This window comes from Rhinoderma darwinii, chromosome 1 (genome assembly GCF_050947455.1).
Source record: "Rhinoderma darwinii isolate aRhiDar2 chromosome 1, aRhiDar2.hap1, whole genome shotgun sequence".
NCBI lineage: Eukaryota > Metazoa > Chordata > Amphibia > Anura > Rhinodermatidae > Rhinoderma > Rhinoderma darwinii.
Genome location: NC_134687.1, coordinates 532,552,907 through 532,566,975, shown reverse-complemented (window position 1 = coordinate 532,566,975; position 14,069 = coordinate 532,552,907).

Here is a 14,069-nt window from a genome sequence, read left to right as displayed (position 1 = left end):
TACATTTCTTATGAGATTCTTCAAATTGTGTCTCATCAAGGCAATATAAAATGTGATAATTACAATGTTTAAGGCCCCATGCACACAACCGTATTTTCATCTATCCGTAAATACAGTCTGCAAATACGGACCATAGTGCATCCGTATTTCATCCGTATATATCCGTAAAAAAAGAGGGAGGTTGCAAACGATGTCACCAACATGTTGCATAGCAACACTTCTGTAAATACGGACGGTTTATGGATGCACATCCGTAGCTGTCCATATTTACGGAAGTGCCCATATGCTTCTATGGGAGAGTCCATGACGTAATTACGAACAAGAATAGGACAGGTTTTATAATTTTTTTAGCACAGACACCCATCCGTAAAAATATGGAAAGGTGTCCGTGGCCAATACAGAAGAATGGGTCTGCAATTACGGTCCGTAATTATGGATTAAATATACGGTCGTGTACATGGGGCCTTAGTATGAGACTCTGGATGTAGCCTTCAAGAAGCTGAATAGCACGGTGTCTCAGTGGTTAGCACTGGTGCCTTGCAGTGTTCAAATCTAAGTATAACATCTGCAAGGAGTTTGTATGTTCTCCCCACGTTTGTGTGCGATTACTCCCATAATCCAAAAACATATAGATAGGGAATTTAGAATGTGAGCTCCAATGTGGACTGTCAGTGATGACAACTGCTGTACAGCGCTGCAAAATATGTTCGCACTAAATAAACAACAGAAATACATTAAATAAACCACAGATTCATGGAATGAATTAATCAAAATGATCCCACTTTATTAATTCTGCAAATTTCAATTATTTCCAGCCAAAACAATTCTGATAACTTGAGAAACATATTATAAAATTAAAGATGATGGTTCACATTTGCTAACGTAAATGATAAAATATAGGTAGAAATATGCTACATAGAATATTGGTGATAGAAATGCTGCTGATTTTGCATGATACTGCTGAAAAGGTTTGTTTCTTCATAGGTGCAGAATCCATGTTCTTTTACCAGCGCTTCTTACAACACAAGGTCAGCTCTTATATGGTGGCCAAAAACCTACAGTACAGCTAAATGATGTCAATAACGGTTAAAAAAGGAAAAGAAAAACTATGAAGCCTTTCCAATGCATCAAATATAACATAACAATTTCAGAATGCTTCCTCTGCTCTATTACTCAGTAGCAGAACAAAAAGATAATGGCCGCTGTCATCCTCATGTTTGAACTGCAGTTAATATAAACAGAATTTACACAGTCGAATTCAAGGACCTGACCTAATCCACATACAAGAAAGCTCTTCCATTTACCTTTTCCCTAATCAAACAACCAGATTTTAATTGTGGACCTAAAATATACAAAAGTATGCAATTCGAAACACATGAACGGTTATAGATTACACCAGTTTTTTTGTGTTTTCTTTTATTGAAAGAATTGTATTCGGCATGAACGCTGTATGTATGAAGATCATTTGCCACTTTTACAGACACATCCAGGTATGATGACATAAACTGCCATTATTGGGGGGCCCGATTTGCATTTTTATAATGAGGCTCCTTTGCTCTATGTATGCCACTGAATATGGAACCATTTGTGCCAACAGGGTGTGGTACATCCGTTAAAGGGAATGTAAATTACCTATTGTTGAAATCAAGTTTTTATGTTAAAAATTATTTTTTTTTCCATTTAAAAAATAATAATAATTATCCGTGCCATTATTTCTATAAACAAAAATCTTGAAATATTGCAGTTTTCAGATTGGTTACATTTTCAGTTTTTTGAAAATATTTTATATTATATTGCATTTTTCACATTTTCAGCGGGCAGGATTTCAATGCAACAGTTTTATTATAATGCTAGAGGTAGATAACACATTATCGCACCATTCACAATAGATGATAGGGACAGTTCAGCTCTACCTTTCCTCGCCCCTCCCTGCATAGTTAGGGCACGTTCAGACGTGGCGTAATTTTTCCGCTGCAAATGTTGGTGCAGATTTGGGGCAATTACGCAACGAACCTGCACCAACATTTGCATATTTGACAGGTAATTCAGACGTTGCAGAAAACACAGCGTACTTGCCACAGATTTCAGATTTTGCATTGCAAAGGCTGAAATACGCAGTAAAATTCCGCTTCTTCTCCGCAACAGACAGTGCATGCTGCGGACTGAAAATTCTGCACCGCAGCCTATGGTCCGCAGCGGAGTTTTCCGCAACGTCTGAACTAACTTGCCTAAAAATGTATTGAAACGAATGTAAAAAACGGCCGCTGGAGAATACCGCAGCGGAATTCCACAGCAATTCCGCCACGTCTGAATGTGCCCTTAGGGTATGTTCACACGCAGTGACCAAAAACGTCTGAAAATACGGAGCTGTTTTCAGTTGAAAACAGCTGCTGATTTTCAGACATTTTTGTAGCAACTCGGGTTTTTCGCGGCGTATTTTACGGACGTTATTGGAGCTGTTTTTCAATGGAGTCAATGAAAAACGGCTCCAAAAACGTCCCAAGAAGTGACATGCACTTCTTTTTCGTGGGCGGCTTTTTACGCGCCGTCTTTTGACAGCGACGTGTAAAATGACACCTCGTTGGAACAGAACACCGTAAAACCCATTGTAAGCAATGGCCAGATGTTTGTAGGCGTAATGGAGCCGTTTTTTCAGACGTAATTCGAGGCGTAAAACGCCTGAATTACATCTGAAAACACTGCTTGCGAACATACTCTTACTACACATGTCACAGAGCATGCCAACAACACTCTCTCATAAATGTATATTTAAGCCGGATTCACACGAGCGTGTGCGTTTTGCGCGCAAAAATCGTGGCGTTTTACATGTGCAAAAGGTACTTAACAGCTCTGTGTGTCAGCCCCGTATGATGCGCGGCTGCGTGATTTTCGCGCAGCCGCCATCATTATGACACTCCGTTTGGAGCACGTGGAGCTTTTCTGTTTTCACTCATCCTTTTCACTGCTGTTGCGCGAATCACGCGCTTCCCACGGAAGTGCTTCCATGTGGTGCGCGTGATTTTCACGCACCCATTGACTTCAATGGGTGCGTGATGCGCGAAATACGCACAAAGAACGGACATGTCGTGAGTTTTTCGCAGCGGACTCACGCTGCATAAAAATCACGCACCTGTCTGCACGGCCCTATAGACTAATATAGGTCCGCGCGACCCGCGTGAAAATCACGCGCGTTGCACGAACGCATATCCCGTTCGTCTGAATAAGCCCTTAAAGAAATAAAAAAAAGAATTGCTTACACGGGTAAATGGCGGCTTTATACAACCTTTGAATAATTTTGAGAATTAAGGAGATCAGTGGCGTGGCATCAAATAAATGTTAGGAAACGTCCATTTCTTTAACCCCTTAAGGACATGGACTAGTTGGCACGTTCAGGACGCAGCCCCATTTTTCAAATCTGACATGTGTCACTTTATTTGGTAATAACTTCGGAATGCTTTTACCTATCCAAGCGATTCTCAGATTCTTTTCTCATGACACATTATACTTTAAGTTAGTGGTAAAATTTTGTTGATACATTCAGTATTTTATTGTGAAAAACACCAAATTTTTGCGAAAAACTGCAAAAATTTGAATTTTTCGAAATTTAAATGAATCTGCTTGTAAGACAGATAGTAATACCACACAAAATAAAAAAACATTTCTGTAACACAGAAGGTTTTACCAGAAAAACGCAACTCAATATTTATTGCTCGGATTCTGTAGTTTTTTTAAATATCCCACATGTGGCCTTAGTGTGCTAATTCACTGAAACATAGACCTCCGAAGCAAAGGAGCGCCCAGAGGATTTTGGGGTCTCCTTTTTATTAGAATATATTTTAGGCACCATGTCAGGTTTGAAGAGGTCTTGCGATGCCAAAACAGTGGAAACACCCCCAAAAAGACACCCTTTGGCAAACTACACCCCTCAAGGAATTTATCAAGGGGTATAGTGGGCATTTTGACCCCACTTTTTATGCTGAATTTAGTGGAATGAAGCAGTGAAAATGAAAATCTACATTTTTTCCAATAAAACGAAGAAATGTTTTATTTTTACAAGGCATAAAGGAGAAAACGCAACCCAAGATTTGAAAAGCAATCTCTCCCGAGTACGGCAATACCCCATATGTGGTGATAAACTGCTGTTTGGACACACGGCAGGGCTCAGAAGGGAAGGAGCACCATTTGGCTTTTTGAGCTCAAGTTTTGCGGCAATGATTATTGGGTGCCATGTCGCATTAGCAAAGCCCGTGAGGGACCAAATCAGTGAAACCCTCAAAAGTGACTCCATTTGGGAAATTACACCCCTCAAGGAATTTATTGTGGGGTATAGTGAACATTTTGACCCCACATTTTTTTAAAATTTTGCTGGCTTTAGAGGAATTAGGCCGTGAAAATGAAAATCTATATTTTTTCTAATAAAATGTTGACATTTTAAATTTTTACAAGGCATAAAGGAGAAAAATCACCCCAACATTTGAAAACCAATTTCTCCCAATTACGGCAATACCCCATATGTGGTAATAAACTGCTGTTTGGACACACGGCGGAGCTCAGAAAGGAAGGAGAACCATTTGGCTTTTTGAGCTCAAGTTTTGCGGCAATGATTTTCGTGTGCCATGTCGCATTAGCAAAGCCCCTGAAGGACCAAATCAGTGGAAACCCCCCAAAAGTGACCCCATTTGGGAAACTACACCCCTCAAGGAATTTATCGAGGGGTATAGTGAGCATATTGACCCAACAGGTTTTTTTGCTAACTTTAGTGGAATTAGGCTGTGAAAATGAAAATCTACATTTTTTTCTAATAAAATGTTGACATTTTTAATTTTTACAAGGCATAAAAGAGAAAAAGCACCCCAACATTTGAAAAGCCATTTCTCCTGATTACGGCAATACCCCATAAGTGGTCATAAACTGCTGCTTGGACACACGGCAGGGGTCAAAAGGGAAGGGTCACTATTTGGAACTCAAATTTAGCTGGAATGGTTTTCGGGTGCAATGTCACATTTGCAAAGTGTCTGCGGGACCAAAACAGTAGGAACCCCCCAAAAGTGACCCCATTTTGGAGACTACACCCCTTAAGGAATCTATCTAGGGGTATAGTAAGCCTTTACCAGAGTACAGTGGAAGCCCCCAAGAAGTGACCCCATTTTGGAAACTGAACCCCTCAAGGCATTTATCATTTGCCTATACAAGACAGGGCTCAGAAGTGAAGAGCAACATGCGCATTTGAGGTCCATTTTGGTGATTTTCACAGCATTGGCCCACAATTGCAAGGCTCTGAGGTGAAACAGCAAAACAAACCCCCAAGTTGTGACCAATATTTTGGAAACAACACCCCTTAAGGCATTTTAAGGGGTGTAGTGAGCATTTTGCCCCCACGGGTGTTTTTCCATTAGTAATTAATGCGCAGTGGATGGTACAAAGCGAAAATAGCAATTTTCCACTGATATGCCATTTTAGTGAGCAATATGTTGCGCCCTGTTTGTGCCACCGAAGATACACACCTCGTAAACTAAGCTGGTTCCCCCGGGTATGGCGATGCTATATATGTGGACGTAAACTGCTGTTTGGGCGCACTGTAGGGCTCAGAAGGGAGGGAGAGCCATTTGGATTTTGAAGTGCAGATTTTGCTTGGCAGTTGTTCTGTTTGGGGTTTTGCTGGTATTTCAGTTTATGATGTGGGGGCATATGTAATCTGTGCGGATTACATCAGGGCATAATAAGAGGGTATAATAATGCGATAAATAAATAATATTTCAGAGATATGTGGACAGTGTCGCACTGATAAATGGTGCCCAATCTTATCCGCTTTTGGACACTCTACACATTTTGTCACCATATTCTGAGAGCCAAAACTTTTTTAATTTTTCAGTCAAAAAAGCTGTGTAAGGGCTTGTTTATTGCGGGACAGGTTGTAGTTTTTATTGGTACTATTTTGGGGTACATGCGACTTTATGATCACTTTTTATTCCATGTTGTGTGAGGAGTGGTGATAAAAAAAATAGTGATTCTGGTGTTTATTTTTTATTTATTTTTGCGGTGTTCACCGTGCAGGAAAAATAATATTATACTTTAATACTTTGGGTCGTTACGGACGTGGCGATACCCAATATGTGTACTTTTTTTAACATTTACATTTTTTACCAATAATAAAAGGCTTATTATTGGAATAAAGGCAGTGTTTGTTTTTATTAACTTGAAACTTTTATTTTTACACTTCTATTCAACTTTTTTATTAACTTTTTTAAACTTTTTTTTTTGTCCCACAAGGGGACTTGAGGTCCTGCACCTTTGATATTTACTCTAATGCATTGCACTATCCATGTAATGCAATGCATTAGAGCTGTCAGTCATTCACTGACAGCAAGCCTATTATGTCCCGTCTGTGGGCGGGGCCTAATAGCCTATCGTACGTGGCAGACCAGGAGGCCATTATTAGGCCTGTGGTTGCCTTAACAGCAATCGGATTCATCAAGATAACATCGTGTCGAAGCTGATCGCTACAAACCACTAAGATGCCACAATCTCGGCATCTGAGGGGTTAATGGCAGGGATCGGAGCTAGCTCCATTCCCTGCCGTTACAGCACGGTGTCAGCTGTAACATACAGCTGACACCAAGGCTCATGTCGTAGTCTCGGCTTCTGAGCCTCTGCCATCTTGACACTGCGGCTGGGCGCCTTTTAGGCCCCGCCTCAGGGCGGGACCATGCAGGCTTCCGTTCTAGGCAGACAGGAGGCCATTGTTAGGCTTCCGGTCTGCCGGAGCAGTCATCGGAACCCCGCAATTTCATTGCAGGGTTCCGATCGGCTTGTAAACACCATAGAGTCAGCGCACGGTTTTGAGGGCTGTATCTAAGGGGGTAATCGGCCGGATTGGAGGCTAGCTCCGGTCCTGGCCTTGAAGCAGTTATAGCGTTAAGCTATCACTGCTTTAAAACTGTGTCTGCAGACGTGTCTGGCGACACAGTGCCCTGTTAATGCTGTGACGTAATAGTCCGTCAGTTTGCTTTAACAGGTGTGAGACAGTGACAGGTAAAGTTATTGAGGGAAGGTACATTTCCCCTAGAATCCTGTCATATGTATTCTAGGCTCCAGGGAATGAGTACATTTTTGCATTAGAAAGCTCTAGCTTTCCAATCTCGGCTTAAGGAAAAGCCGGAAAAAGGGCCTGGAGTTGGATTGGGGAAGAGCAGGACGGGTTCCCCAATCCCTAGTCCATCTCTGTTTGTAGGACAAGGCTGCTGCTCAATTAGCTGCACCTGCAGCCTGTGTATAAAAAGGTGCAGACACAGTGTGTGAAGAGCCCCTCCCCCCGACTCAGACCGGTGACTACTAAGGCCCCATGCACACGACCGTGTTTTTGCGTCCGCAATTCCCCCGCAAATCCACCGGAGAATTGCGGACCCATTCATTTCTATGGGCCCATACACACTATCCGTGTTTTCACGGGTCTCCGCATGTCCGCAAATCCGTGCCGCAGAAACTCAGGACATGTCTTATTACGGCCCGCAAATTCGATGCGGACATGCCAATAGAAGTCAATGGGCCCGTGGAAATTGCGGATACACCTCCGTGTGTCATCCGCAGTTTTGCGGATTTGCGGAAGTGTTGCTAGGCGACGACCAGGAATGAGTTCTGTCGTCATCCTGTTTTACCTAGGCTTTTCTTTTTTCATCCGCATTTTGCGGATTACATACGGATGAACTGCGGATTACATACGGATGAACTGCGGATGACATTTCACGGAACACGGTCCTGGAATTTGCGGACCAGAAAAACACTACGGTCGTGTGTATGAGGCCTAAGTCTGGAGTAGTCTGTATTCTATGTGAGTAAAGACCTGTGTTACTTTGTGTCCAGTGCCTGGTAGGAAGGCACTTGGTATAGTTAGATAATATCTTGTTTAGTTAGTGCTCAGACGAGCAGGATTTATTTTGTATTTTGCCTTGTTGTACAAGAGGCTGTTTTCTTTGACAAGAATAAAACACAGGCAAAGCCCTGTTATGAACTTTAATGCACGGTGTCCCTGTCTCTGACTGCTAAGAAATCGTTGTACCAACCTCTCCTGATGCTAAACCCTCACATATGGTGGAGAATACGGGCGGGTCTTAAAGAGACATACACCTATTTAAAAGGACTTTTGCTGCAACAACACAATTCCATACCCCCACCCCCCCCCCCCCCCCCCCCGAGAGTGCTTGGAAGTGTATGTCTTGGGTGAAGGCGGCAACAGGGCTAGAAAAAGAGACCGTTAAAATGGATGAAATACTTAAACAGCTGATTCAGGCTAATGTCAACCAGGGGAAGATAAGCATAGCTCTGCAAGAAGCCAGCGCGACTCAGCGAGTGGGGCATGAGGAAGTCATGCGTGCACAGGCTGAAACCAATATTCTGCTGGGTGAAGCCCACAGACTGGCCTTAAAAGAACAGCAGCAAATTAATCACCATTTGCAAGACCAAATTCAGGCCTCAGTGGAGAGGTCAGCGGGGCCTCATGGGTTGCGCCAAACTACTCGTGTAGCCGTACAGACATCTCTGCAGAAGATGACACCCACCGACGATGTTGAGGCCTATCTCATGGTGTTTGAGCGAGTGGCAGAACAAGAGAAGTTATCTTCAGATCAGTGGGCAGCAGTGGTGGCACCTTTCCTAACCGGAGAGCCGCAAAAGGCGTACTTTGATCTCAATGAGCAGGATGCCAAGGATTACTCCAAGCTGAAGGGTGAGATCCTTGCCCGTCTGGGTGTTAATATGAATGTGCGTGCTTGACGGGTGCACAACTGGACTTTTGTGGAACACCTACCTGCCCGGTCACAAATGTATGATCTTGTCCATCTTGCAAGGAAATGGCTACAGCCAGAGGAATCAACATCTGCGCAGATCGTGGAGAGAGTGGTGCTTGACAAATACATCCGCTTCTTACCACCGAAGGTTCAGCGTTGGGTCGGTCAAGGAGATCCTACAGATGCGGAACAGCTGGTGAACCTGATTGAAAGGTACAGAGCTACTCAGGATCTACTCCAAGAAGTACCGCCTGGATGTTCTAACCCCAGGAACAGCAAATCGTGCGGAGCACCCGGTAAGACTGTTCCATTTACTAGAGGGGTGAGAAATGTCTTTAAGGGAGGTGGCTCAGAAGGGAAGCAGATGGAGGGAAGAAATCCCAGAGAGACACTGAAGGCCAGACCAGGGTCTCAAGTTGGGGACCGGGGCCGCATACAGTGCTGGCGGTGTTATGGACCTGGGCATATTGCTGCCAATTGTCCCCTGACTACTGAGCCAATGGAGTGTGATGCAGCAAGGCGAATATCCTTGTTTGCACGTCCTGTTTGTTCTGCTGAGACGGTTTACGAGACTGAAAAACAAATGTGTGTCGTAAAAGTGGAAGGGTGTACTGTGAGTGCCTTGCTGGATTCTGGGAGTCTGGTTACCCTGGTGCATGCCAGCCTGATAGACCCTGGAACATTCAGAGGACATAGTATAGGGGTCCTGTGCATTCATGGGGACACTAAAGAATACCCCACTGCTTTGGTCACTCTAGAGACTTCCTGTGGAACCGCTTGCCATGAAGTGGGTGTGGTCAAGTCCCTGTTGCACAGTATGATCCTGGGGAGAGACTTCCCAGTGTTCTGGGACTTGTGGAGGAAGAAAGATGTAACCTCCCCTGTAAATGTTAATGATGGTATTAATGCGTGCGCTGTGATTAGCCCAGAACCCTTTAACGAGGATGCTGACGTGCCAGCAGTAGGGGTGACCACTGAACCTGATAAATTTCCCCTGGCTGTTTTTGCTGGTGAAACAGATGAGCAGGTGGAAATTTCTGATATACCAGGGTTAAATGTATCACGTGACAATTTTGGGACTGCTCAACTTAGAGATCCCACATTGTTAAAAGCCAGGGAAAATACTAAGGTATTAAATGGAGTGCCTCAACATCCAGGGGCTGATTAGGTGTTTCCAAACATGGCGATTAACCAGGATTTGCTGTATCGGATAGATAACATATGTGGGGAGGTTGTTGAACAGCTGGTGATACCCCAACCGTATCGTAGAACGGTGTTGGACCTGGCTCATAAACACGTGCTGGGTGGACATCTAGGTTGCGAAAAGACCAGAGAGCGTATCTTTCAACGATTCTTCTGGCCGGTGGTATATACGGAAGTTCAGAGGTATTGCGAGTCCTGCCCGGAGTGTCAGATAACGGCTCCTATGCCACATTTTAGGAGTCCGCTGGTGCCTTTGCCTATCATTGGGGTCCCTTTTGAAAGAATTGCCATGGATCTGGTCGGCCCTTTAGTCAAATCCTCTAGAGGACATCAATATATCCTAGTAGTGTTGGACTATGCCACACGCTACCCTGAGGCAGTCCCTTTGCGAAATTCCTCTTCAAAAGCCATTGCAAGAGAGTTGTTTTACATGTTTTCCCGTACTGGTTTACCTAAGGAAATCCTTACCGATCAGGTAACTCCCTTCATGTCCAAAATCACCAAGGAATTATGTAAACTGCTGAAAATTAAACACCTGCGTACCTCTATATATCACCCTCAAACTGATGGTCTTGTCGAAAGATTCAATAAGACATTAAAAGGCATGTTGAGGAAGGTGGTTAGTAGGGATGGGAAGGATTGGGACTGTCTTCTGCCCTATTTGATGTTTGCTGTACGTGAAGTTCCTCAATCATCCACAGGGTTTTCTCCTTTTGAACTTGTATACGGCAGACAACCCCGTGGTCTCCTTGACATTGCCAAGGAAACCTGGGAGCAAGAGTCCACATCTTATAGGAGTATAATTGAGCATGTCACGTTGATGCAAGACCGAATCGCTGCGGTCATGCCTATAGTTAAGGAACACTTGGAGCAAGCTCAGGATGCTCAGAGCAGGGTGTATAACCGAACTGCTAAAGTTAGAAATTTTAACCCTGGTGATCGAGTGTTGGTCTTAGTGCCAACCATAGAAAGAAAATTTCTTGCTAGATGGCAAGGGCCGTATGAGATAATTGAAAAGGTGAGGGATGTAAATTATAAAGTTTACCAACCAGGTAAAAGGAAGACAGTGCAGTTATACCATGTAAACGTAATTAAGCCATGGAAAGACAGAGAGATCCTCGTGACAGTAAGTACCCCCTATAGTCTTAACCCAGATGTGTATGTGTCAGAATCCCTCGCAAAGCCACAGAAACAGGAGACAAAAGAGTTTGTGCAGAGAAACACAGACGTGTTTTCAGAACTGCCACGACAGACTAATATAATAAAACATGACATTGTGACCGAGCCTCAGGGTCGGGTCCACTTGAAACCCTACAGAGTCCCTGAAGCTCGCAGACAAGCCATATCTGAGGAGGTCAAGAAAATGCTAGACCTTGGAATTATTGAAGAGTCAAAAAGTGAGTGGTCAAGTCCCATTGTATTGATTCTGAAACCAGATGGGTCATTACGTTTCTGTAACGACTTCCGCAAGTTAAATGAGATGTCAAAGTTTGACGCATACCCAATGCCAAGAGTTGACGAGTTAATAGAGAGACTGGGCCATTCAAGGTATTTTTCAACACTTGATTTAACCAAAGGCTACTAGCAAGTACCCCTCATGGAGGGCGCCAAAGAGAAAACTGCGTTCATCCCCCCGGATGGTCTGTTTCAATATATTTGTTTACCATTTGGGCTACATGGGGCTCCAGCGACCTTTCAAAGGTTAATGAACATAGTCCTCAAACCCCATCGTCGGTATGCTTCGGCATATCTGGACGACATTATAATCTTTAGTGATGACTGGGAAAGCCACTTACCAAAAGTACAAGCAGTACTAAACTCCCTCAGAGCCGCGGGTTTAACAGCAAACCCAAAGAAATGTTCCTTAGGCTTGGAGGAAGCACGGTATCTGGGGTACATAATTGGAAGAGGGGTGATAAAGCCACAGGTCAACAAAGTTGAGGCTATCCAAAACTGACCCCAGCCCTCCACCAAAAAGCAGGTCAGAGCTTTCCTAGGAATTGTAGGTTATTACCGCAGGTTCATTCCAAACTTTGCCAGCACAGCAGCGCCCCTGACAGATCTTACCAAGGGAAGTAAGTCTGTCATGGTCAAGTGGGACACGAAGGCTGAAAGCGCCTTTCAAGAGTTGAAACTGGCCCTGTGTAACCAACCAGTCTTAGTCACTCCTGACTTCAAAAAGGAGTTTGTTGTCCAAACTTATGCTTCTGATGTGGGGCTCGCAGCAGTTCTGTCACAAGAGGTGGGTGGTGAAGAACACCCTGTGACCTATTTAAGCAGAAAACTTACCCCGGCTGAGAAAAACTATAGCATAGTTGAACGTGAGTGTTTGGCAATTAAGTGGGCACTTGAGTCCCTGAGATATTATTTATTGGGTCGTCGGTTTAGGTTGGTTACAGACCACTCTCCTCTTACGTGGATGTGTCAAGCTAAAGAGAGAAATTCAAGAGTTACATGGTGGTTTCTTACTTTGCAGAACTTCAAATATACTGTGGAACACAGGTCAGGAAAACTGCAGGGCAATGCTGACGCTTTGTCTAGGACAGACTGCCTTGTAGCTAAATGTGTCCGATCCCACGGGCTCGAACAGAGGAAGAGGGTATGTGAGACAGTGACAGGTAAAGTCATTGAGGGAAGGTACATTTTCCCTAGAATCCTGTCATATGTATCCTAGGCTCCAGGGAATGAGTAAATTTTTGCAATAGAAAGCTCTAGCTTTCCAATCTCGGCTTAAGGAAAAGCTGGAAAAAGGGCCTGGAGTTGGATTGGGGAAGAGCAAGACGGGTTCCCCAATCCCTAGTCAATCTCTGTTTGTAGGACAAGACTGCTGCTCAATTAGCTGCACCTGCAACCGGTATATAAAAAGGTGCAGACACAGTGTGTGAAGAGCCCCTCCCCCCGACTCAGACTGGTGACTACTAAGTCTGGAGTAGTCTGTATTCTATGTGAGTAAAGACCTGTGTTACTTTGTGTCCAGTGCCTGGTAGGAAGGCACTTGGTATAGTTAGATAATATCTTGTTTAGTTAGTGCTCAGACGAGCAGGATTTATTTTGTATTTTGCCTTGTTGTACAAGAGGCTGTTTTCTTTGACAAGAATAAAACACAGGCAAAGCCCTGTTATGAACTTTAATGCACGGTGTCCCTGTCTCTGACTGCTAAGAAACCGTTGTACCAACCTCTCCTGATGCTAAACCCTCACACAGGACAACTCCTGTGACGGACTATTACGTCACATAGTGGGAAGGGATTAAGGTTGTCATGACTACTAGCCTAGCTTCTGGGCGGCTCTGTTTTCATCCTATCAGATTCTAGGGTGGAGTATTTAAGTCTGGTCAGTTCTTTTATTGTTGCTTGTGAATTTCTTTGTGTATGCAGTTCCTGATCAAGCTCCTGGCTACACCCTGTATCTGATGGCTATTTGGATTCTTGGAACTGGACCTCGGCTCTGTCTTTAGATTAACCCTTTTGCTTGGACATTCTGCTCTTGGCGGGTGTTAACCCCTGCAACTCTTGGTATTCTTTTGTTTTCTGATTTGGGCTTACACTCTCTCCTGGTTGTGAACTCTGTTGCTGTTTACCCTCTGGCTGTCTGGTTTTCTGTTCTGGTATTGCTTGCATTGCACCTCCTGTCCAACACCGTATTCTGTTAATGCAATCTGGGTTCTATGCAGCCAAATCCAACCTGCCCTGCGTTGGGCTCTGGTGAAGACCATAGAGTAGCCTTAGACTCTGCTAAACAGAGTAATGATAGACTTGAGGTAGCGGATTATTTGTCCGCTTATTCCTGACAGTTTTCAGCTGCCTTTGGGGAATCGCTTACAGACCAATCCCATAACTTGCACTCTGGGGGAATTGCTCAACTAGTGATTCCATGACAATAAATTTACCACGTAATTTGCTCGCTCATAGGTATAAATAACATGGTCATAAGATATTTATAAAAAAATAACCTCATGACTTAGACATTTCGCATTTGCTTCATGAAATTAAATCTGTTCTTTTGAAATGATTGTTGTGAAGGATCTGACCTTTTCAAGACTGCTTTATTCAGCTGGAATAAATAGAAGCATTACAGGGACATG